The 26,284-nt window shown below is 35.2% G+C and overlaps 3 long non-coding RNA genes and 1 other non-coding gene across 8 annotated transcripts in view; 2 read left to right on the forward strand and 2 right to left on the reverse strand.

Annotated features, from left to right (window-relative positions):
- The window catches only part of LOC116426499 (uncharacterized), a 211,494-nt gene that overhangs the window by 48,498 nt on the left and 136,712 nt on the right, over positions 1 to 26,284 (forward strand). The window contains exon 3 of one of the 5 annotated variants that reach the window (XR_012999124.1): positions 25,123 to 25,259. The exons of the other annotated variants lie outside the window; for them this stretch is intronic. This is a non-coding gene — a long non-coding RNA (uncharacterized LOC116426499). Of the gene's footprint in view, positions 1 to 25,122; positions 25,260 to 26,284 lie in introns of those variants that run through there. 5 annotated transcript variants of the gene reach the window in all.
- On the forward strand, positions 13,631 to 14,961 carry LOC143174784 (uncharacterized). Its single transcript, XR_012999119.1, has 2 exons — positions 13,631 to 14,188; positions 14,694 to 14,961. It is a non-coding gene; the product is annotated as an uncharacterized LOC143174784 (long non-coding RNA).
- On the reverse strand, positions 22,499 to 24,196 carry LOC116426501 (uncharacterized). Its single transcript, XR_004234923.2, has 3 exons — positions 23,965 to 24,196; positions 22,916 to 23,002; positions 22,499 to 22,651 (listed from the first exon to the last, which is right to left on the reverse strand). It is a non-coding gene; the product is annotated as an uncharacterized LOC116426501 (long non-coding RNA).
- Positions 23,154 to 23,235, reverse strand: TRNAS-AGA (transfer RNA serine (anticodon AGA)). The gene has a single exon. It is a non-coding gene; the product is annotated as a tRNA-Ser (tRNA).

A 26,284-nucleotide genomic window follows, 5' to 3' on the forward strand; every position in this document is an offset into this window, starting at 1 on the left:
GCGGGCGGCCGAATCGCTTTTAGACTCATTTAAAATGCATCGGAGTATACCGCCCTCTCCCTCCTCATCCCTTCCTGTTCACGTATGTACACTAGCACACGTTTTCTTTGCACTCGCGCGCTCACTTAAAATACCATCGTCGATGAATTTCAAAAAAATTTGATATGGGATGTTTCCGATTTGACACCTCATTTTTTGAAAAGCTTTTTTTCTTTGTTACGAGTTTTTGGAAGATCTGTCTGATCGTTTAAGTGTGTTTCTTGTCTACTTTGTTTCTGGCTACTTTAAGCAGAAACAGAATTAACTATCTTTTATCAGAAGTATTATAAACTTTTCACTGCTGTTTTATTTCACAGTTAGTTTAAATCTTTCATAATTGTGAACCAATTAATTTGTTTACCTGAATAAAATTTCGATGGAGAAATAAGTTTAAGAAAAATTAAAATTTGTATTAGAATATCGTTTCTAAGCTAGTCATTAAGGATCGTTTAAGATATATGATTTATGTATTTATAAGTCAGTATTTTGTAATATTTCTGATACCTAGGTATTGCAATCATTGACGTGTATAAAATTAGGTTATAATAGGTGCACACATGAGCATTAAAAAGTTAAACTGATACACTGCAGTAGCAAGTTCATTTCGTTATGATCTTTCTATGAGAAAATTTAGGTAAAATGATATGGGATATAATAATATTAATAATCATATTGATTAAAAAAAATATTCTATGATACTTTCAATATTTACGAGCTTATAATGTTTATTGTTTCTGTGATATTTTTCATATCCATTAGTTCATAATTTCCATTCAACTTCAATCTGACGAATTTAATGTTCAAAATTAATCATTGCCCCTAACTTAATGCAACTTTGTATTTACAGTTCATTACGTGTCACAAGAATCCAATGAGATCCTAGGATCTAAGGATATTATTCACGATAACATATTAATGACGTCACCATCGCCCGACCATGGCTGCAAAGCACCAATCAGTTACGTAAGGGAGGGAGGTTAAAGGGCTAATAATATACAGCATTAATTTTCCTTCCCTATAACTTGAGTCCTGTACGCATTGTTAATTCTAACAACGGAAGTATCTGTCGTTGGTCTTCATTAATCAAAAGTCGATTGGCGATAACTAACGTTACCGACACTGCCTCGTACATCGATATTATCCGAGGAACGAACGAGTTTCAACATTTATTTGGTTCTACATGATATGGTAGCAGTAACAACATATATTATGCAACAGTATGATGGAAATATATGTTAATAAAATAGAAAGGAATGATTGTGTGTAAATGAAAGGAAAACAAAATTTGAAATATTACTAAAAAGTGGTATTACTTCGTTACATACACATATTTTGTTTAGTGATATAAATAAAAAAAAGACACAGAAAAATAGTGGTCTAATTTCAATTCTCCAAACGAAAAAGCTTCTGCGAAACATTTCCGAATTAATTAACTACCAATGCTACATTGTTACTAATAATATCAAATATTATTAATTATTAATATTGGTAATTATAAAAACTTTATTTTCTTCAATAACTAATAGGAATAATCAACAACGATTAATATTCTTAATAACATTATAACACAAGTATTCAATCAATCCAAAACCATTTCACAAAACCTTATTTCCCTGGAGTGCTCAGAAAAATTAATCAGATTACTATTCTAAACTACCACATTAAAAACTTGAGAATATACTATTTCTCAGCGACAAGCATAAAGAACAAATAGTTACGTACGCAGTTAGTATGTGCCCAGTCTCTCAGTGATTAATTCCTACAAATGACGTGAGACACGCGAGTGCGAGGGGTGAAGGAACTCCGTGGCTAAAATAAAATGGGAATGGTATTCGTGAATAAAAATATGATACGGATAATAATTCAGCCGGCTGAAAATACGCGAAAGCCGAAACAGAGCGAGGAGCGAATATCGATCCGCGTTGCTTCGTTCGAGCGATTCCCCGAAATGTCGAAGGTCGCGGCTGACTCGGCGACGATGCTCCTTTCCGCGGCATCGCTGCCGAGGCTACATCAACCACCGTGGATCGTTTCGATCGACTTACACCACCATTTTCGTCGGAGTGTACGTCTAACACTGTTTACGGTCTCCACGTGGCGCCACGCCCCAACCCCCGCGCTACTTCCCCAAAGTCCATGGAGTCTCGGCAAAGTTTCCTAATCGTAGGCCTGGGAATCCCCGAGTCGCCCACCCCCAACCCGTCGCGCGACTTCGAGTGTCCTAGTCTTTGCGGATCGACGGAAAAGCCGGCGGAAAAATCGTTTATTCTGATAGCAAACGGATATGTCACTGGTTCCACGGATTTTCTTATCCCTGTGAGATGAATAAAACTAATAAATCGACGTTTTTGACGCTAGAACAACTAAACGTTTAACACGATTAATATATGATCCTTATACAAATCGTACCAATAGATTTTTTTTCGGTTTCTTCGTATGCCGATTGTATTGTTGAAGTGAACCTATTTTTCAAATCATTCGGGATATTTCACGTTTTCGGGATATCAATGCTTGCGAAATAAGAAAATTGAAACCCGTTTTAACCTGTTAACTGCGGAATTTAGTTTGAAAAATCTCTCGTTTTACGCGCAATTAAATGGAAAAATGAAGTGTGTTCTCGTCAAACGCAGTTAACTGGTTAATGGCTCCGCTAATTCTAGTGTTATGAAAGTGTTACTAAAATCTTGCGTGTTTTCTATGATAATTAAATGATGAAAAAGGAACAATGAAATAATTTCCTATTTTATTTGTTAAATAATTGGTGAAGTATTTAAGATTACTAATTTACGTAGAGATAACATTGATTTCTTTTGAAGTTCAGTTTTGCGTTCCAGAATTAATATTTCTTTATCAATAATAAGTAATAATCGACACGTATTCAACAATACATAATGAAATAAAATTACCGCGGAAAATTCCTTCGAATAAAACCATTCCTCGACCAATCAAAATTACATACGCTCAAATTCGGCAATGAGATAGACATTCAATTAGACAAATAAAAGTTACTTATCCAATTTGAGTCAGACGTTAACAAGAATTCCATTACAAGTTAAAATAGTATTTCTTCAATAATGTGACACGTATCCAGCGGATAATGAAACTTCCTTAACACTAGAACTGCCGCACCTGTCAAAATGACGGGTTTCAGTTCGGTTATTTCGCGATTATTAATATCTTAAAACTGATAAATATCCGAAACGAGTTTAAAAATAAATAGCCCCACTTGAATACTATAATGAATGCATGAAGAAACCGAAAAAGGTTTATTGTCAGAATTTTTATAAAGACTACATATTAATTCTGTCAATCTCATACCCTATGATTTATTTATTAACTATAATCGATACAACTACTTTATCACTAATAATTTACTGAAAAAGACAACATTTCTAGGCATATTCTATGTCTATATTTGCCCCAAAGCATAATAACTAATAACGGAAGAATAATATTTCATTTTAATTTACAAGTATCAAGTAGTATTTACGTTTGTTCAATTCTGTTTCAAATTCTCACCAGTAGTCTAATACGTTATTATAAGGGTTTAAACGCTCGATATCTAGTGTTAAATGCCAGAACATTCCGTGGAATAGCTATCTTTACGATTAAACGAATCGCCGATTAAAAACGCCCGGCACGATTTTTTCGCGGGATAAATAGTTTACGAGCACTTCGTGGTCGTCGAGTCGGCCGAACTACCTGGGAGGGGGAGAAGGCACAAGAAGAAACAGTTTTCCATACGAGCGCGCCGTTTAATCCCGACACATTGTTTTCTTTCATTTCGCCGGGGACAACCGCTACTAGGATCTCGTTCATAAAGGCGGTCGCGATAGGTGCAGCCCGTCGAGACATTTATAAGGCCGTCTCACCATTTACCGTTCTACGACGCGCATTGTTTTTGGCATGGAGACGCGGCGCATTCGCAATTCACCGCCCCCATAATTCTGACCGCCGGTCATTCGGCTAACCCGTTTCCCATTCCGATGTCCGGCCAATGTCCACGCAACTCACCCCTGTCGGCCATTCACTGGCCACCCTCGCTGCTATACTCCTTGTAAGCACTTTTTGTCTCGGCTGAACGACCACGTGTCCGCGCGCGCGGATTTCGCTGCTGGAGATTCGGTTACTAATTTCGAGCCTACCCCCGCGTTGATCGAGAGGTGGTCGCTCGAATTAATCTTCCGCAAATGAGAATTCTTTAACTGTCTAAAAATTCTTCGCGTTAAACACTCAATTTTTGCTTTGGAGTTCTCATTTGAGCCACTTATAAGCCAATGCGGTTGTGCCCAGAAAAGAAAAATTGAGAAAATTAATGTTTTAGCTTCTGAAATTGTTATACAACATATTCAGAAGCTATAGAAAGAAGGGATTTCTGACGTAGAAACAACGAAGGAACGGTTCAATCCTTTAATAACTGAAAAGAATATTATTTATTCCATTAACATTTAGAAAAATCAGAAAATACAAAAAAATGGACTTAATCGTATTGGCTTCTGAGCCGATCACTTCTTACGCTATGATTTCTTTTAGAATAGCACTAAATTGACTTTCTTGGTAATTTCTTAGAGAAATACATACTCTTTTCTTTGTAATTGTAGAAAAAGGAATGGATCAGTTGAAATCATCTGGTAACTCTAATATTAAAAATGGTTCGGAAATTCCTAGAAAGTTTAACACATTTTTATTTAGAGAGAGGTTTTATACTATAAAATATTGGTGTATTTTATACTAGAATATTTTTCGTATCTATTGTGAGCGATAAAATTTAATGTGAAGCGTGCCAGAAAAATTATTAGCTGATTTTGTTTGGACTATAAAGTATTTGAGCATTCAATGTTACAATTTCAGTCCCATAGACTACGTGGATTGAAAACTTTTTTCACTTTTTCCGTAAAACCAATAGTTAGCCCAATAGTTACGCACGAGAGTTCACGTTTTCAGATAACAACAAATTGTTGGTTCAACCATTGGTACGAAATTTATTGAATTTTCTAGAGAGGATCGTTTATGATTTATTTCTATAAAAATTTAGGCGTAGAATATAAAAAATGAAAAATGAAATGGTGATAAAAATAATGTTTCACGCGAGAACAGTAAACGTATTAAACAAATTTAATATGTTTTAAACATGCTGCGAAACAAAAAAATGTCTGAAGCATCAGTTCATTTCCCTCACAATTGTCTATTTGTATATTTCAACAAGATATTAAAAAGGCAAGAAAAGTTATTGCAACAGAAGCTATCACTTTTGTTTTAAAAGATCGCAAATTTCACAATATATTAATTTATTTGAAAGACTTATACTTTCCAAACTGATGCTCCTATTTTTATTTCGTATGCCTGGACCTTGATTCCCACTTTTATCGCGATCCTTCATCGATGTCTGTCACTCTCATTAACACGAATGTACCCGGACACCTTTTTTACAATTTAATTCGACATTTCTAAACAGAACAATTTTAATTAAAATGTACCGGGTACCCGAGTGTCGATGGTGAGTGATGTTCATTCCGAAGCGAAGTTCGGTTCAAATTTAATTAAGTTTATGCAGAAGCATAGACGCGCAATCAGGAGTAGCGTTTTCGTCCGGTCGGGTCCGTTCCTCTTTACCCCCGGCCCTATGTGTAACTATCGATCACGTCTAACTCATAAAAGTGAATTTCCCAACAGTGTCCATAATTTGAAAACCTGGTGCTGTTATTTTCCTCTGGAACAATATTCCGGCCAGCTGAGCATTTCAAGTCAGAAACGCTCTTTTTCCGTTCGATCGACACCTAAATTTATTATGCTGCACTTGACGTCGTGGAGTCGCACTACGCTGTCACCATTATCTGTTTTGACTTCGCGCCGTTCAAAATTTCAACGTAATGAAACGCACAATTACAATAAGTTCTTTGTGTTAAATTGGTCTCAGTTTTACCCTTTTCCTCTGTCGAGAATAATTTAAACCTTATTTTTATTTTTAATGTTCTATGTTAATCCCTTGCACTATGATTTCGTTTGCAAGTACCCCTACCAGAATTATTTCATTGTTTATAATTTATTAGAAAAAGAACAATTTCACGATGATTCTATGTTCACGTTCATTCGGAAGCACCGGAAGTGATAATAGGAAAGAAATATTTCATATGAATTTGAAAGAATTAAGTGATAGTTATATTTGTGACATTCTATTTGAACTTTTTGTCACGAGTCTGATACGAATCTATTCAAAATGTATGTGATTTATTATATCCTAATAGATTAGAAGGTATACTTTTAAATTTGATGTTCGGAAGCTGTTTTTCCAGGTAATTAATAATTGAGAATTAAATTGAAAATGTCACTGGGATATATTAATAATCATCTGGGTTATATATAATTAATTATGGTATTGATATTGATTTTTGGTTTTTAAGAAACAATCAGAGGAAAATTCTGAACTGTGCGAGTTTTGTCTGTAACTCTGTGGCAGTAGATCATGATTCGAGCGTGACCCGCTGCGCACAGTAGATAATGCTTAAATGTCAGACATTGCTGGTCGTATTCAGGAGTTATTTCTTACTTTGAACGTTCACAGATTTTACGGTACTATCAAGTGGACGTTGTGAGAGCATTTTTGTGAAATTTATATATAATGATCATAAACTATTAATATTATATACCTATTATTTTAAATACACCGTCGTACTAAGAAAACTATTAGTTAATATATTTTAGTTCTTCTAAAATCGTTAAACAAAAACTCAATTTACTATTAAGCAAATATGTTAATGTATTAATAGATGTCAACTTTTCTTTCATGACCTTTTTCAAAAAAACATTTGTTTATGGATTAAAACACTTTTCGATACATTATATCGTGAAAATGTACTTTCTCTAATGGTACTTTCATTAACGAGTACTTTATCATTAGCCATCTTGAAAGTGGTTCTTCTAAGACCCTCTCTCCGAAGTTCATAAAGTCGTCTTTGCTACTAATTTTCTTAGATAATAATGATTCAAAAGAAATTCACTAAATTATTAGGTTGATGCATATGAAATGTCGGTTTTTCTTTACATGTGAACGTTTGTCTCTCTGTTTTCGTTATGCTTTTGTTTTTGGCATAACCTCGTTTATAGTCGTACTGTCCATTGCCAGAGTCACATTTCAACAAAGAAAATTTTCTCAAAAGTGTTCTCTTTTGTTATTTGTTTTCAATTTTATACCGATATGAATTCAACCGATATTCGTGCAATTTTTTTATATGAGTATAAACTTGGTAATAATGCTGCAAAAATTGCACGCAATATAAACTAGGCGTTTGGGGAGAATACTGTTAACGATCAAAAAGCGCAGCGTTGGTTTGAAAATTTTCGGTCTGGTGATTTTTCCCTACAAAATGAATCGCGTAGAAGACCCAAAACGTCTGTGAAAAATGATGCTCTGAAAACATTGGTGGAAACGAATTCAACTGTATCTACAAGGTTACTTGCTGCCAGAATGAAAGTTGACCATACAACAATATTGCAATTCCTTTTTAAAATTGGCAAGGTGAAAAAAATAGATAAGTGGGTACCGCACGAACTAACTGAGCGAAATAAGCTGAATCGGTTGAATGTATGCTCGTTATTACTAACCCCATTTCGTCGAGTGCCATTTTTCGATCGGATTATTACTTGTGATGAAAAATGGGTTCTTTACGACAATAGGGAAAGATGTGATCGGTGGCTTGATAGGGATGATGCTTGTGCTCATACTTCAAAGCTATCACTTCATCCACGGAAAATTTTAATAACAGTTTGGTGGAATGTGACTTGAGTAATTCACTACTCATTCCTTCGAACTGGGGAGACAATTACAGCCGAAAAGTACTGCTAGTACATTAATGAAATGCATGAAAAATTGAAAATTATACGCCCATCACTTGTTAATCGGCATGGCCCAATACATCTCCACGACAACGCTCGGCTGCATATGTCGTACGAAACAATTGCGAAATTAAATGAATTAAAATATGAAATTTTGCAGCACCCAGCTTATTCACCGGATCATTCACCAACCGACTTTCATTTTTTTAAACATTTAGAACAGTTTTTACGAACTAAACAGTATGAAAATGAAGGCAGCCTGAAAAATTCCATATCAGAGTTTATTGATTCTGAAGATCAGAATTTCTTTAAGACGCATTTATACATTAAAATCTTGTTGGAAAACGTGTATTGAAACAAATGGAGCATATTTTAATTAAATAACTAGCTTTTGAAAAAAAATATGCAGTTTTATATATTCACTTAAAAATCTGACATTTCATACGCACCAACCTAATATAAGCAGAATACCGAAATATTTCATCAGAAAACCATGTCTGGTTTCACTGAGTTGTTTAATTTCGCGATACGTAGGAGAACTAAAAAGTTATTAATATCATACGTAATAAAAAATGTATTTATTAATAAAAGGTGTAAGTTTAATAAATTCAGTTTAAAGATACAAAAATATATTACTCTGAAACCTGTCGTTTTGCGATGCAGTTTGATGAACTTTCAAGCTATTTATTCTTCAAACTCCAGCAAAACGTTGAAGCAGTACTGCGTTAATTACATATTGCTTTTAAATACTCCATTCATATTGCGAACATAACAGTCGATTTCAAATATTGTGTAACAAATTAAAATTTTACAGCATTTATATCAAGATTATAAACTGATATCCTCTTCTTTATGAACATAGTATTCTTTATAAACATCGTGTTGAATACTATATCAAAGACTATTGTCAAAAGAGTAATAAAGATATCCTTGGAAACATCATAAATCGTACGCTTATCGCTTGTTTATTAAACACTGAAGTAGATTCTTTAGCAAATAAAATATGAGTGCATATAATCGACAGGAAACAATCAAACAGTAACCAGACAATAATGAAGACAACAATACAAACAATTTACAATATCATCCATATTATTTTCCTTCACTCCAACTTACAAACCTCTTTATATGCTTTCTCCTTGCACTTACTGATACTTATTCTACTTATAACCATATCACGATACCCAACATAGTCTAAATTATATCGACATCTGAAATACTTCTCAACATCCCTATGCATCTACACAAAATCTCAGCCACTCTCCAAAAAAAAAAATCCCTATCTCAAACAAAGCGAGCAACAGTTGCAATTTCATAACCACACAAAATCCCTTCACAAGACTGGCAGTTTGTCACAAACAATCACTCCCTACGTCCGACAAACCAACAGTACTATTAAGGAACAATACCATTAACCCTTTCAACTTTTCGAAACCCACAGCTCCGAATGATTTTTAACTCCCCACCCGTTTTTTCCTTTAATTCGTTGTTCTACATTTCATTGTAGAACAAGAGGGTGGCGAACAGGGGTAAGTTGAAGTTTCAAGGATATACGAGTTTCCATTCTGGTTCGAGGGGCTCGTCGGGATCTCGGGCAAGAAAGCGAGAAAATGAAGACGGACGTGGATGGTGAAGAGGAAACGGGGTTGCGAGGGGTGCGGAAGGATGGAGGGGTTGAGAGCGCGACGGGGGCGGTGGGTAGCGTCACTGTGGGTGGCAGCAGGAGAGAACGGCGTGGCGCCGTGGGGCTATAAAAATCGTATTTTGGCGGGAGCCCCGCGTTTGTAGGTTGTATTTTCCCTTTCTATGACCCAATGCAGCTTTATCGGGTCAGTTGCATTTGCATTGCGATGCGCACGGCGTTCCCGTTTCACAACTCTCTCACGTATTTTCCCTCCTTCTCCCACCCCCTCAAGCCCCGGTCGTCTCGTCGTCGTTCTTCCTGCCGCTCGCCCCTGTTCGCTCCTCCCTTAACCGAACGGTTCGTTCTCTCTTTTCGCCCGTCGTCTTTTTTTATTCTCGCGCCGGTCGCCTCTTTCCCATACGCACCGCCGCCGCGATCCGATGAATCGTTTGCCTGGCAAATCGACCGACGCGACGCTCGCTTTTAATTTGAAAGAACGCTGTGTACCAATCGGGTTACCCGGTGACGCTCAGGCGACACGTTGCGAACACCTTTTTGTATTCTTTTCGGATTTTTAGCGGCGTATGACCATTTCTGTTTACCGGCGCTGATGAAATTGACCCCTTGCCGTGGGATTATTTTCCTGACTATTTATCGTGGGGTTTGTTTTACTGCTGATGATCCGTGGGGATGGGAGGAAAATTTTTGGTCTTCGCAAGCGTTTGTTTATTTTGGAGGTGAGATATCGACAGTAGAAAGAGAGTTTTTCGGGTTGGACCTTGTGCAGTGGGCAATTTTGATTTTTGTTAAATCGAGAGGGATATTTTTGGTAGTATTATTTGTCGTTGTAAGAGCAAAGGTTAAATGATTATGATGAGGGTGGATTAGTTGATTTTATCACCTTCAGCTGTTTGTGGATTGTTCGTTGTCTGATGAAATGTTTTGAGTACGATTTATGTGGTATCCGTGGAGACGAATTATTATTGTTTTCTTATTTTGTAATAATTATGTGGAAATTTTCGAGGATTGTTTGAGATGGGTTTCAAAGTAAGCATGTTCAGGATGTTGCCCACTCAAATCGATAAAAGCGTGCAGTTAAAGACTAGTAAAAGTTATCTATGCCAGTTTTTCCATTTTACAGTAATTGAGATCATAACGATACTTCTCTAGAGAAATAAAAGTCGTATCAAATATTGACAAATGTATTCTTATAACTTTTGTATGAACTTAAAAACGAATTATTTTCGCTGTTTAATATTTCTAGAGTTTAAAATTTTTGTTAACATTTTTATTTGTATGTGTAATTGTTTTATTTGATTTAAAACAAATTCGCAATATTTACATTGTCTGCTACAATACTGTAACACGTAACCCAATATATCGATATGCAAGTAAACTGTACGATATTTATGAAAACATTAGAACAGTAGAATGAATATACTCCGAGCAATAAAAAGTTGATAAGTAATTATACTGCTCATTAAACTCGGGAACTACCGGATTCCGTTTATACGAGTATCAGACCGTAGATTTTATACGATTATGGGAAGCACCAATAAGCTGAATGTCCTAAAACGAAAATTCTCTATAGAATGTTACCAACATTTTTATCTTTGCAATAACAAAATTAGTGATTAAAAAGGTACGTTTCCATCTACTTTTCATTTTTATAAAGTGATCTGTAAAATTTGAAGGTGCATAAACATACTCTAGTCCAGCGGTTATGTCTCTAGTGATCTGCCTGTCTAACCAGATACCATCCGTTTCTACTGCCTCTATCTTATATAATGGGTGTGCCACAGGAATTAGGACACTACAAATATTTTTTAGGTAATAGTCTGTATTATACGGTACGCTGAATATTATTGAGTGTAAATTAGATTGAGATATTATTCCTCTGACGTTAATATAAATAGCAAAATAATAAAGAGAAAGTGACGAATCGACGAATAAAATGAACTCAACGAAACAGAATAAATCACTGTTTTACAATTGTCTGTATTTTTAAGAATTCTGAAATGCGAATAGAATGAACAGAGTAGAAAAAATTGAAAATATATTTCATAATATAAAATGAGACTTATAAACGTGATGGTTATCTTAATCTTTTCGGAATGACATTTAGCTTCCTGGCTATATGTTGTTTTGATGGTGTATATTGGTACCACGTGTTTTAAATTCTGGATTCAAAAAGTTTTTAAGTTATGATTGTAATAAAATCTGTCAGTTGCCGACGTATATTAATCCAATGCATTTCCAATACAGGTATATATCGTTTCAGCATTAAATGAACATTTTTTAGAATCTATATACCTCCAAAATATTGAAGTCAGCTAAGATAAAGACGTCCCCATAGTCACAATCTCAGATTTCCATGTCTCATGAAACAAATGCTTGCAAACTTACAATGCTAATGAGCCTTTAGCTACCCTCTCGTATACAAGGGTATAATATTTCTTGCTGTAAGTTATTTCACCTTTACATTTCTGTCCCAATGGTACATCTACTAGCAACAAACTTAACTCTCAAAACACTATTTCCTTCAATTTCAAGGATACTGAAGTAATACTGAAAAATTTGATTCAATCGCACATTGTAAAATTACAACATACACAAAGACCGTGAGATCATTCCAAAGTCGACTCCGAAACTTTTTAAGATCTCAGATGACACTCAGACGACACACAGATAACAATATCTCAATGAAAACAAACTGGAAACAACAAAACCGACTGTTCGTCCAAAATATCTTTCCTTATTCACGTGGTATGAAGGACAACGAAAACGATAACCTGCGATAATTCCATTCTACCAAGGTTGGATAAAAGTTACTCCGATCGAGCGCTTCTCAGTTTACCGAAACAACGAAAAGTAATTCCACCTGTCGTAGGTCGAACGGGTGCCGGCCGGTGATTTAAGAACCGCGGGGTTAGCAATCAGAGCGCGAAGCATGCTCGTCGGAGTCTGGCTGGCTGCTAGCTCACCAGCCCCGTGGTCCCGTGCTCGGAAGGGACTGAGCAGGGCGCCGTAAACACTCCTGATGGATGGATTGTTTTCGCGCCTTTCGCGGCCCGGGGAATTGTTGACTCGCTTCGGCTCGGTTCAGATCACCGGTTGGAAAAACAGGGCGGAGGGAGGGGACAAATCGAACGATCTTCACAACCCACTTATCTATTGTATGGAGATGATATCCAGCGGGACTGTACAGTAGTAAGAGGGATCTTTTGCTGTGTGTTTTGTTTATAGCTTCGATTGGTTACACATATTTGACGAATAGCGAATTAGCAACGTAAACGAAATGAGAACTGACCAATCAGATTTACATTCCTCAGTCGAGACATCAACTAATGTCTCTACAAGTATAGTTGCGAGATGACTCTTGTCTAGTGGGACAGCACACGAGCAAGAAACGTCTTCCTAGTCTTCACTTTTACAATTTTGATTGGTTGCGTGTGATCGTATCTATGAATAGCAAATTCGTGATCGAAGATATGAATAATTAGGAAATACATCAACAAAAAGCTGGGTGAGGAAAGATGAGAATGGATCAATGAGTCACATTCCTAGCCATCGACCGATCTCCTGATAGTAAGTGATTGCGTAACGGCCGCGAACGGATCGTTCAAAAACCGGAGTTTAAGAGCATGGTTTCGCCATCCCCCGTTTTGGAAGGTGTTTCGGTTGCCCCGTTGGTAACCCTATCCGGTGTTAGGGGGCCAACGGTGCCGCCGCGGCGTCGGTGCTGCCGTTTATCTCACGAAACTCCATTACCGACGTTTTCTCTAAATTCCGCACTAAGCAGACGAGAGAGTACCGTGAGCTTGACGCAATGAAATTTGAACGCACGGTGCGACGCCTCTTCTCCTCTCTGTTGCTCTCTCTTTATTCGCTTATCCCCTTCTCCCTCGCCCTTCCGATCCTTCTCTATCTCTGTCTTTATTCATTTATTTGTCTTTCCTTCTCTGCCTGCCTCCCTCTCCTTGCTTCTCCATTCTTCTTTGTCAGTCTTATCCCTCCCTTACACGCGTTGTCTCTCTCGCACCTTCGTTCTTCACCCCCCGGTTACCCTCCCCCTGATTCTCCTGCAGTGCTGCACCGTCATAGTCTCTCTCTCTCCTCGTCTCTGCCCCGTTGGCGTTAAACCCCTCTCCTTCGTGTCCTGTAGCCGACCGAGTGGGGGGTTGGTCGCTTATCGTGTTGGCGGAGGGGCGTGGTATAAAGGGAGGGAAGCTCGAAACGTGGCAACACTACACGAGCGCGGCGACGCGACGCGCGGCAACGGCAACGCAGCAGCAGAGTGACTCAACACGACCGGGTAGCAAGGCGACCAGCTTCGCTCCCGATGGCACCGGGCGCTCTCGCGCTGTTCTCTGTGCGTCTGTTACATGATACCGAGCAACATCAATGTAGACCTTTTCCGACTCTCGGGTTTTGTAACTCGATCTGCATGGTGAACAGGCGATTGGGCGATGTTCGGACTTCGGCGCCGCAACTTCGGGGATACGAGGGGTTCGACGGGTTCGGCGGTTGAACAGGTTCGCGTCGAATGCGCGCCGGAAACGTCTGCCACCTCCGTCCACCTTCAAATTTGTTTCCAATCGCCATGTCTTTGCTTGAGAATTCCTGCCTTTGAATGATTCGTTGAACATTTTTAGCGTTTTGTGTAACGTTATTTATTCTTTTATAATAAAGGTAAATCGTAATAGAATAGTTGTTAACGATTTGATATTATAGCTTTTAAGTTTCTAACTTTAAGTAAGGCGAATGATATTAGATTTAATTAGATTTGGTATTATAGCTTTTGAGTTTCATTATTATTTGGTTGCTCATGCAATTGAATATTTTGATTTGACATCGATAATCTTGTAATCGGTTTTATGAAATTTGGAAGCTCTGGTCATCGGTGACTACTATTGCGGTCAATGCTTTAATGTTATCGATCTTTGAGTAGGGACCATTTATTTTGACAATGCGTTGCTTTTTGCCTTCCTTACTTTTGGTTTCTTTATAGTCGAATTATGGAGGATAAAGAGTCTTCGCTATTGAACTACATGTATTATTCTTTGAAATATTTTCTATAGTTTATGATATTATATTATATTTAATTTGACACGGTCTATCAATTATTCTTTTACTTTAAATTGAAAATGAACATTGATTAAATATTAAGTCTAACAATTTGCTTCTAATATTTCAGAACGTGTAGAAACTACTTGTAGAGCGAAAATATTAACGAGAGCTCCCGAGTGCGGTCTTGTAAGTGTTAAGAGGTCTCACGCTACGATTCATCATATGACGAGTTGTAGAACCTTATTTGAGACGACTGTATAAAAGATAATAGTTACGTATGAGGGGCTGTCGCTCGACGCAATCATTTAACGCTCCATGGATTGAAACTGTATAGTTATACTTTTGAAATATTATTTCTGTGATGTTAACTGAAATTGAAGTATTAAACGAACTAATTAGGTAGCATTACTGTCATTCTTGAAAAATAGTCTGATATATTTTTCAATGCCAAAAATATTTTTTACATTCTTAAGAACATGTTTACAGATGAGAAATAAATTTCATGTTCTTTCTTGTTCACTAATTAGAAACTGTTACATCCTTTACTACAATAATCAATTCTATAAAACAACGTCTGCACTTGATACATAATGGAATATTCAATTATTCATTATATTTAAAATATTTTAGTATCCTCAGAATATTAAATTTATATTAGAATAAAACCATATTTTGGCCAAACGAAACAGTCGAAAAATTGGAAATAAAGGCAAACACTACACGTAATGAAGCGCCTCCTTTTTCTTTAAATTACTGACGACTACATTTACATGCGTTAAGATGTACCACGGAACAGGTGGCGCATTCGGAGAGGATATTCTGTGTGGAAAAATAAGTAAAAAATATAAAGCACAGTCTTCTTGCATGATGATTTGTTTGTGAGATACTGAAATTCGAACGTTTGTCCGGCGCGCGTGCAAGCGTGTTTATCAGAAGTAGAAACGGTAAATCATGAACAGACACGGTCGCCGAAAGTCAATAGCTCACGCATCAATAGATTTTGAAATCCAATTGCTTTAGAAACGAAGTGCCATATAAAAAGATTTTATTCCGTATCTGTTGTCAAAATTATACAATTATTTTCAAAATCAAATTCCTCAAAATGCAAGCCCCGCATAAAAGAGTTGCATCATATACCTCCACAAGGAAAGATCAGCTAGCATTAATATTTCAAAATAAATTGAAACGTGAAAGGACTCTTTCTATCCTACTTAAATAAACGCAATAAATCAATCTACCATATTTCTAACATCAACAATTACTGCAATACCAGAATTAAGTTCTATCCTTAATTTGAATACGTTCAAAATGTTGTAAAAGTATGATTTAATTATACTGTTATTCTGCATACTTCAACTTTTAGAATATTTACAATATTTTAATATATCTTTACAATATATCTACATATTTCTGTATTTATACATTTTATAATATTTCATAATAATACTATCTGTTACAATGCTATCATGTATAATACTATACGTATCATAACAATATACTATCTAATAATATCAATCTAATAATACTATCTATCATAATACTGTAATATTATAATATAAAATATATAATATTACTTAATACTTTACAATATTATTTTATAATATTCCTCGCTCAACATTTCCAACCGCTCCCCGTACAAACACCAGCAAACGAATCCGCGCTAATAATTCCGAGGCGACTACACGTTCGGCGTGTATCAACGTCGAAAGTTCAAGCGGGAAATCGCGGCGTGCGCGTTTCTATTCTTAGTGCGGGAATAATACCGCGGGAAAGGCGGACGTAAGTGGCGAAACGTAACGGGTCGTCATATCAGCGGCCGATAAAGCAGAGATTCGAGAATCAGGAACGCGTTCCCCGTGGCCGGTGCTTTTGTTACATCGGGCCTGGTATTTGGAGTAAGTTTCGTGCGCGAGTCTCGGGAGCCCCTGTTGTCTGCGACCGATGACGAAACCGTGACACACGAGGAGAGAACTCTGGACTGATGTCCGGCATGGTGGGAGCGGCCGAAGGCCGACGTTTTGTAACAACGAGCGAGCGTGCCGGGCTCCGGAACGCCTACGACCAAAAATTTTCGGCTCTGCTCTGACGTTCGATTAAGCAACTTTTATATTTACGGTGGCCTGCCCCTGGTCCTACGCCGTTCCTGGGGACTATTTCTTCACGGTTCCTGTACGCAACCGTAACTTTGCTAGAAAGTTGGAAAAACGGTTCTGGCTAGGTCGCGGGCACCTATGCGTTTGCAAAGTTTTTGGTAGATTTGTTTTTAGCTTTTCGGAATTTTAGATTTGATAGATTGAACAATTTGAAGGGTTCGTTATGTAGAAATGATAAAGATTTTTTGTTGATTTCTGTTTATTATATTTATAGTTTGGGATGTATTTTCTGTTTTACTATGCTGAGAGTGATACCGATGTTTGTTGTATGTTTAGGTAATATTTTGTTGCTTTATGGGCGGGGTGATTATTACTGACAAATTGTCGCACGTTAATAGTTGAGCCTTTGGAGATAAATTTTATCGTTTTGGTGACATTATATTTTTATGCTTGGAACACTGTCTTGAAAACAAATAATTGAATTATTTAAATAATAGGAGATCAATAGATATTTATCTTTTTCTTTAGTGTTGAAGAATTCGATTTATAATTTATTAAGAAAGGGTTAAAATGAGTTTTAATAAAGAAATAGTATACAGAAATTTGTTTTGTTGTTAGATTGTTTTAAGAAAATTTTCTTTTATTTTGGTTAGGGAGTATGTTTGACTGATCGTACGTAATAAGACTATTTAGTATGTGAGGTTAGCGTAACAATTTTGAGGAGGAAAGTTTGAATGCTGATGTTGAATGTACTGAAGCTGACATTCTCACATTGCCAGTTATTATGTAAAAATTGGAAGCGGACGGAGCTATTGTTAAATGAGTCAGAGAAGTTATTTGTAGATATCATTAACCCCTTGCCTTACAATAACGTGTCAGACTCGTGGCGAAGATTTTAAACCGAATCGAATGCGCACGAATGTTACTCAATTCTTCTGAATTAAAATTAAATATTATTCTTTTGTTACCAATTATTATACTTTATAGTAAAGATTGATATAGAATATGCTTATCATTTTATTCTTTTTCTTAATCATTATTAATGTCAAAGTAGTTGTATCGATCATAATTGAGAAATAAATTGTAGGGCAAGGGGTTAAGAAACTATATCTTGTGTTTTGTAATTATGGAGAAAAAATTGAAAGTATATATAAATATGTTGTCGAGGAAAAACCAGAGTTTGAAGGGTTACTCTGTTCTGTTAAATCTTTTCGGACTACAATATTATAAAAAGACATGACGCACAATTAAAATTTTACTTGTCATGTTAAATTTATCGAATATTCTGTTTTAGATCTTTAATATTCTACGTCACATAGGTCACGACAAACGAAACAGCCACGAGATAAGATTCTAATACACTCGTAAAAAATGTCGATAACTCAAAAATTTAGCTTCTTTTTTATAACTTTACAGATTTGTAGTGGATATTAATAAAAACATCAGACAATATTTATTTTCTTCTTTTTGGTTAAATTGTAAACACATTCTGAGTATTAATTCAACTAATATGACTACCTAAATAAGTGTAATTAACTAAATAAATATTTTCTATGAAGGAAAATTTAGAACTTCTTCGAACATTATTAATTTTTCATTAAGTGTTATTGCGTATTTACCAATTTAAATTAACTTAAAACTACGAAATATATATTGCTATTTTAACAAGTGTTTTCATTTTTTAAAAATACCAATTGTATAGTTACTGAATGTTTTCTATTAGTAAATATATTATTTGTCAAAACATTTGTCTAGGTAGTAACGGATTTATGCCGAAACGTCTCATTGTTTGTCCGGATGAAGTTTATAAACGAAACAGTTGAACAGCAACAATCCTGAGTTGCTTCGAATCCGCTACGTTCCCCTTAGAAATCGATGTAAGCTGACGCTAAATATAATTACTGTTCGCGCATTAAATTTTCAAGAAGCTTCGAGCTTCTGCTCGTCGCTCTCAATACCAGACTCCAATCCAACCTTATTATTTCTGCTCTCGAAGTCCGCTCGTTCAAAAACGTTTCCGTTCGGATATTACGAGATTTTCGAGAAAATAAGTCACCACGGAATCGTGAAAATCACTTGAGGCCACGGCTCATTTCGATTGCTACATAATTTTCGGGTGTTCGAAAAATGAAAGAATTCCATGGTAACTTTTATATAAATCGTCTTTACCGATTTAACCGCTTGCCTCTTTACCTCGAGTATATTTGGCATTTTTATTTGTGTTAAAACTTATCAACGCAAGATAATTTAGGATAATAATTTAGAAATTTCTGTTAACGTTATCTTTTCCATACTTATAGTTTTATGTATTCTTATGAATATGTTTCCCGTAATACGTTCAAGTATTGAAAAGTATGAATAACAAATTGCCAAATTTTTTGTTAAATTTTGGAAATTAATTGATAAAGCAAGCGATAAAAAGTAGCTCTCTTAACTCGAATCGATCGGGTGACGGCGGTGTAACGTTCCGAACGATTTATTTAACGATTTTCGATGCTGCACGCAAATAAATGTTGCGAACACGGTGTATGATGAGTGCGGAGGACAAATAAAGCAGCGGTGAAAATAGAAGTACGTAGACTGATATAGTAGAGTAACAAGAAAGGACTGATGCACGGCGGCGGCGTTAGAGCGAGTGAGCCAGAGACAAGAGGCGACTCGTGTGAATCCGTATTTCAGGCTCTCGTTGGTTGTGTGATTGCTATATTGGAAACCATTACTGGGACTAATTCAGTGACTATTTGGAAAGTTCGAATTGTTGAGAATGTGTGTCAGCAATTAGTCGATGATCTCGAACTGCAAGCTAATAATATTTATTTATTGTACAATTTATTTATTGTCAGAAATTAGAAAATGATCACGAATTACAATTTTAATTGTAATATTTATTTAGCATACACTGAGATAGATCAATTTTCGCGTAGATGGATGTTTGTATTATATTCTAAAAGTAATATTTAAAAGAATTTTAATTGATACTGAATAATTAAACTGAAGGTCAGTACCGAGAATAATTCAATGACTATTTGCAAAAGTTCGAGACGTTGAAAATGTGTATCAGGAATTATTCGATGATCTCGAATTACAATTTTAATTCTAATATTCATTTAGAATTAGTGAAAACGAAATTATTTTCCTATTAGTAAATAGTTCATTACCACAAGTAGCGTTTTTATACGTAACGGATACCGCAAGGATTTTTGACGAACAAGATTATTTTCTTTTATTTCATTTAATACACTTTAACGAGCCCTATTTTTATAAGAGAAGCTGAGTATCGGAATTGATGGGTTTTAATGATAGGATAATTAATCCTTTAATACTAGTACATTTGCACATCGATAATGGATAATTAAATGTTCTGAAGTATTAAATTGTTTTTAAACCAATTCGCATAAATGTAGTCTAATAGTCTGTTTCTAGTGATGAGTGCAAAAGTATGTTCCTTATTCATGTTATTTCGAACTGTCCTTCCTAGCAAGCCATTTTTGAGAGCTGCGTAAATACAGCGTCTCGTTAAAAGTGATATTAATTGATAAGTACTAATTTTATTTGAAAACGGCACATAAAAAACTGTAGACTACTTTCATAAAAAGTTGTATTTTCCAGAAAATCAATTTCGTAAATTAATATGATATAATATCCAAGGAACAGACATAAGAACGAAGCCGTATTCAATGTTGTATATCTATTCAGCTAAGATTCATATTTAATTTTTTTCATTTGATTCTAATTTTATTTATCTTGGACATTTTTCATTGCAGTGAATCATCACAGTTTTTTTGTATATATACACTTATCTCAACGTCTTGTGATCAACACAGATTTTTCCTACTTCCTTCTTAGAAAAGCAATCTTGCATCATCAGATGCTCTCTATGTTACTGTTACTTATGAACTATATGTAAAAAAAATGTTCAATATACAAATATTTCGAAAATTGTATCAGAACAAAAGCAGTTCACATATGTGATCTATATTGTACACATAAAGATATATTTGGATAGTAACAATTGATTTAACACTGCAACAATGATCGATACATTTCTATTGCCTAAAAGCTTTGAAGTAGGAATCGAACTGGTTCTAAAAACTTCAATTTTATAGGGTTTACGTTACACTCGATAACCGCATATTAATCCGACTTTCATAGTGCTCATCGATGACGTATCTCCCAATTTTTTTAAAATGGTCAGATCGTTATGAATACCATAAAATACAAATAGTTCAGTCGCACAAATATTTAGCTAACGGCATAAAAAGTAAAAGATACGTTATCGAATAAAATAAATAACTTTCGCTTCTATTCAACAGATCTTCATATAAATAAAAATCTCTATAATTTCCACAAACATTTCTCTAGAATTCTACAAAAACTGAAGCCAAACAGTAATCTATTCCTTTCATCACAACTTCTCTCATTACGATAGTAGCGCAAGACCTATTCCAGTCAAATTATTCATTTTGTTGTACTTTACAAAATTGCAATATAACTAAAAATCTGCAATCCTCAGATACGAAACACATAAAATCAGCGTGGCGGTGAATCAGGTCAACCTCTACAACTGTACGAAAACTGAAACCAAATACTAATCTATTCCTTTCATCACGACTTTTCTCATTACGATAGTAACGCAAGATCTATTTCAAAGTTCAGTAAAATTCTTTGTTCCATCATACTTTATAAAATTGCAATTCAACTAAAGATCGGTAGTCCACAGGCAGCGGACACAAAATTCGCGTGGCAGTGAATCAGCGTGAACAGTACCCAGCGAAACGTTCGGACATTCCGTGGCGATGTCGAGGCACGTACCGAGATACTTTTTCCACAATTAATTGATAACAGCTCGCGAGGGTATCATTCCCATCTCTACCGCGAACGAAATCGCGGCACGGTCGCGGAGAAAAGCCGGGAATAGAAGGTAGCTGCAATATCGGCGATACGTCAGGATGTCGAAGAGGGAACCAATCGTTTCTGGCGGAATTGGGCTCATAGCCACGCGTATATGCAACCGCGAAGGGAACTGGTTACCGACCGTGATTCGGTGAACGCGGAAAGTTCCCCAAAGAGGACCGTCGTAAGGCGCCTGGGCTCGACGCAGACGGGGAATACGAAAATAGTGCAAGGCGCTGCGTGGAGGCACGCCGCGCCGCGTTTGCCGGTGACACGCTAATTATGTTTTCCAATAGGAAAATGTTCCCCGGGCCTTTACCTTCGGGTATTCTAATTTCAAATTATCCCTATTTGTATCGTCTCGCACGTAAAACATTATGCAACCGTTTCTAGTCTTGTAGTATTGGTAGTAATTGATTATTAAATTTTGAAGTAATAGTAGTAATTAACTACCAAGCTTCGTGGTAATAGTGGTAATTGACTATTAAATCTCATAATAATAGTAGAAATTAGCCATTAAGTCTCGTAGTTAGTAGTAGTAGTAGTAATTAACTATTAAATATGGTAGTGATAGTAATAATTAACTATAAAATATGTTAGTGATAGTAGTAATTAACTGCTGAGTCTTGTAGTAATAGTAGTAATGAATTATTAAGTTTTGTAGTAGTAATAGTAGTTAACCAGTAAATCTGGTGGTAGTAGTGGTAATTAACTACTAATATTCATAGCAATAATTCGATTAATTTCACACATAAAGAATGTTAACTCTTAGTTGCCGAACTTCGTTAAAAGATTTAGAGCTTTTTTGTTGTAATTGTTCTTTTGTTCTTTGTTATGAGTAACGATTTGATCATCAATTTGATTTATTTTGTATTTTGCTGTGAATGGTTTGATTAGTAGCACAGAAGACTAATTAAAATAGTGTGCAATAAAATTGCATCACTATATGTATCCGTAATCTAGGTTTAGACCAAAGTGCATATTATTCACTTTAGTAAAGGTACATATATACATATGTTTATAAAACATGTATATATGTTATACAATATTTCACGATTTGTTTGTAGTTTTCCTTTTCCTTCAATATTCGACCTTTGACCTGAAAACAATAAGATGTATGATAAATGGTTCAATTAAATCATCATACAATATGATCGTTCATGTAGGTTGTATGATGCTCTGGTTGTACTATATGAGGTAGTTACGGTCGTAAGCAAATTTTTTGTTCTATGTGCAACTCTTTCTACGATGTATCATAATATCTGTCGGTCATTTATGACTGGTACTAAAAGACGTCTATAATAAAAAAAATATTTGACTTTATGGATTTGTAAATATTCAATAAAAATTTCATCGAACTTACGATATTCTATAAAACTACGGCACATGTTTGGATCAAAAATTTCAGTCACACTAATATCTGTAGCATCTTTAAGGCATGTTTTGCGATCTATACAGAATAAAAGTTGAACAGAAACAGATTAATTGATACGAGAAATTATAAAGAACTGTTTAAAATTGTACTTATTAGAAATTTATTGAATTGGCTTATGGAATTTATATTAGCTAATTAGGAATTAAAAAAAAAAGTTCCAACATTTCGCAGTCGGTAGGACTCGAACCTACGCTCCCAGAGGGAATCTGATTTCTAGTCAGACGCCTTAACCACTCGGCCACGACTGCTTGTTCAATGGCGGATACTAATTATTAACAATTGTAATTTAAAGATATCAATTTTATATAAACCTAAAAAAACTATTATTACAGATTACTTTTTAATATTTTCCATAATTTATTAATGAATATTCATAATTCTCTGTTCAAACCGAAAAGAATTATGGGTGAAACAAATGTTCATTTTATTAGATTCGATGACCATATATTTTCGCTTCTATAAAATTAACCCTTTGCACTTGAAAGGTGACTCTCAGTCACCACTTGATTTGAGACAGCAAAATTATGAAGTTGAATATTCAGTATTTTTAATTAAAATTATATTTTGCAATGTGAAGTATTTAAATAAAATAGCTTCGTTTCTTAATTTATCTGGGAATTCTCGTTAAATTAGTTTCAAACAATGTCATCTATATTTCATCAGAAAATGTCCAAATATTTTTGAGAATATTTACTGAGAAACTTCCGAGTGCAAAGGATTAAAGAACATTTGGCAGCGTAATTAAACAAAATATAATTTTTTATGCAATAATAAAGTGAAAAAAATACAATATTTACGATTAATCGTATTACAATAATACGATTATGAAAATGTTTCCAGTAATCAGTATGCACCTATTTATTTCATTTCTAATTCTACTGATGTTTATTAATGTAGGCCGCATTTAACGAGGATTATTATTAAAATTATAAGTTTTTATCATTTTGTCTGATTTATTATTCGTCCAATATACTAACGGAGTTCATTTTCTCTCGGAAACGGAACTTGAACGACCAGTATAATGTAAATTACACTTTTCCAGCTGTAATTTATAACTGTTACTGAAACCAACGTTGTCACCAAAGTAATAAAAACGGGTTTTCGTCGTGTACTCTTAGATCGCTTCCTGCATTCCGTCGATCTTGACCGATCGTTTCTCTAACCTTCGCGTCGAACTTTTCACGGTTTATTCTCCACGGTGTTCCACTGATCCCGTTTTAGTTTTGTGCTTTTTACCGCGACCTCGTTATTTATAGTGAGACGAATGCGTCAATCCGCGGCGCACGGAAAGGACTTTGTCTCGCGTTTGCAAGCATCGCATACTGTTCCAAAGGTCCAACAATAACCACATTATAAGCAACGGTCAAATGAGATAGTAATAAATTTAGATTTTATTTTGTACTTTTACCAAATCTTTCTTATTTATATTTCCAATTCTATAAACTTTATAGTTAAAGTTATTGGTAAATATTGTTTTTGACCGTTTTGTAATTGTAAAAAATTGTATAATACTAGCCTTAATTCTCGAATACAAAATACTCACAAAAACGTCACCCTTCTCTAAGGAATATTTTAATAATCGCTATTTCAATTTCTAAACCTAAACATCTTAATAGGTTTTTAATTAGCGCTCAAAACTCTTTCGATGTACGTAGTCGAATGTTACATATCATGTTATAAATGAAACACAAGTTAGAGTTTATACTTTAATTAAAAAGCAACATAACAACAGGTTAATTATACTATCATAAATATTTTTTCATACACAAACCACTTGAAAAGTAATCTAATACTAGACTTGAGAACATATTTTATACAGTTCATTATATTATTACTAAGAAAATTAATTATTCACTCATACAGCTCTTGGCAACTAGAGTTTCAAAAACAGAAAATTAGCACATGCACACATGTACTTGCATTAATCAAAACTGAAACTTTTCCTAAACAATATTCATAGAATTTAATATCCGTACAACTGACAAGTTCCCTAAATATAGTGTCAAAACGATACAGATAATTGACTCACCTTGTAAATGATCTTGTATAGTGTTAACGAAATTAGAATATTCAATGACCAAATTTTTTTTTGTGGGTATAACGTGTCCCAAAAAAGTCGGCGGTCCTTTTTTTAGGTCATTCGGTGCTTGGTAAGATGGTGGAAGTTTCCTGCAGAACTTTGCACGGAGAAAGTATAAGACCGAAGAAAGTGACAAGGATATCCTTTAGCCGTCGCGGCACATGGAACAGGTCGGTGTTAATACACACATTCCCTTTTCGCCTTTCTTTTATTCCTTTACACTTTTGTTATGTGCTTCACGTACAACTTGTCGCTCCCCGTTGTCTCTTTCACTTCGCCTTGATCTCTAACCGAGCTAGACGCCAAAAATCCCGCGAACATCGGAGTTCTCTTTCTTTTCTTTCAGTCATTCCCTCTGACTCCCCCACTTTTCTACCCTTCGCTGCTTCCCCTCTCGAAACTTTCATTAAAGTTTGTTGCACGGTTCAAGTGTGTAATATTAAGGATCGTTTTACGAGATTGTTTGCAAATCAGTTTTTCTGCGCCTGTTTGAATTGCATGAGAGGGAACTCGCTCCTTTTTTACCGTGCAGATCTTAGATAATCTGTGTATTAGCATAATTACTTAAACTAAGATTGCAATTAGCACCGGCTGAAACAAATCTGCCCCCGCGACAGTGATATTCGAGCTACATTAGTATGGTGATGCGGCTGGTCATTGCACTCGGATAATATTAATTTAGATGGAGTTATGAATTTTATTTTGTTCGCTTATTTCCTTGTTTTGGTAATGGGTTACTTTTGTCGTACTCTATTCTTAGCCATGCTGTCCTTCGGTAAATCATTTTAAGAATTGTTGATAAACAAGAATTAGCAGAATTGACACAAAATAAGCATTGAAGCTTAGATGGCAACGTATAAACAAGTAAATAGATAAATTTGTTGCATATAACACATAAAAATTCGATATTTTTAATAATAATAGAATTATTTAATTCAATAATAATAAAGTAATTTGTTTAAAGACTTACTTATGATGCCTACTGAATTCTTTTATTTCATAAAAAAATGAGCAAAGTATAAACTAAGAACATAATTTTTTAAATAAATATTTCTTTAATTATTATTGGATACATCTGTTTGGGCAAATTGCACAGATAAATTCTTATGGCTATAAATTTTCCATTACACAATTATTTTTATTATAAAAACGTTGTACAATTTATTATTGAATGAAAAATTGTAAGAAAATTGTAAGGTGCCAAACATAAATTTTGA

The sequence above is a fragment of the Nomia melanderi genome, chromosome 8, assembly GCF_051020985.1.
Source record: "Nomia melanderi isolate GNS246 chromosome 8, iyNomMela1, whole genome shotgun sequence".
NCBI classification, from domain to species: Eukaryota; Metazoa; Arthropoda; class Insecta; order Hymenoptera; family Halictidae; genus Nomia; species Nomia melanderi.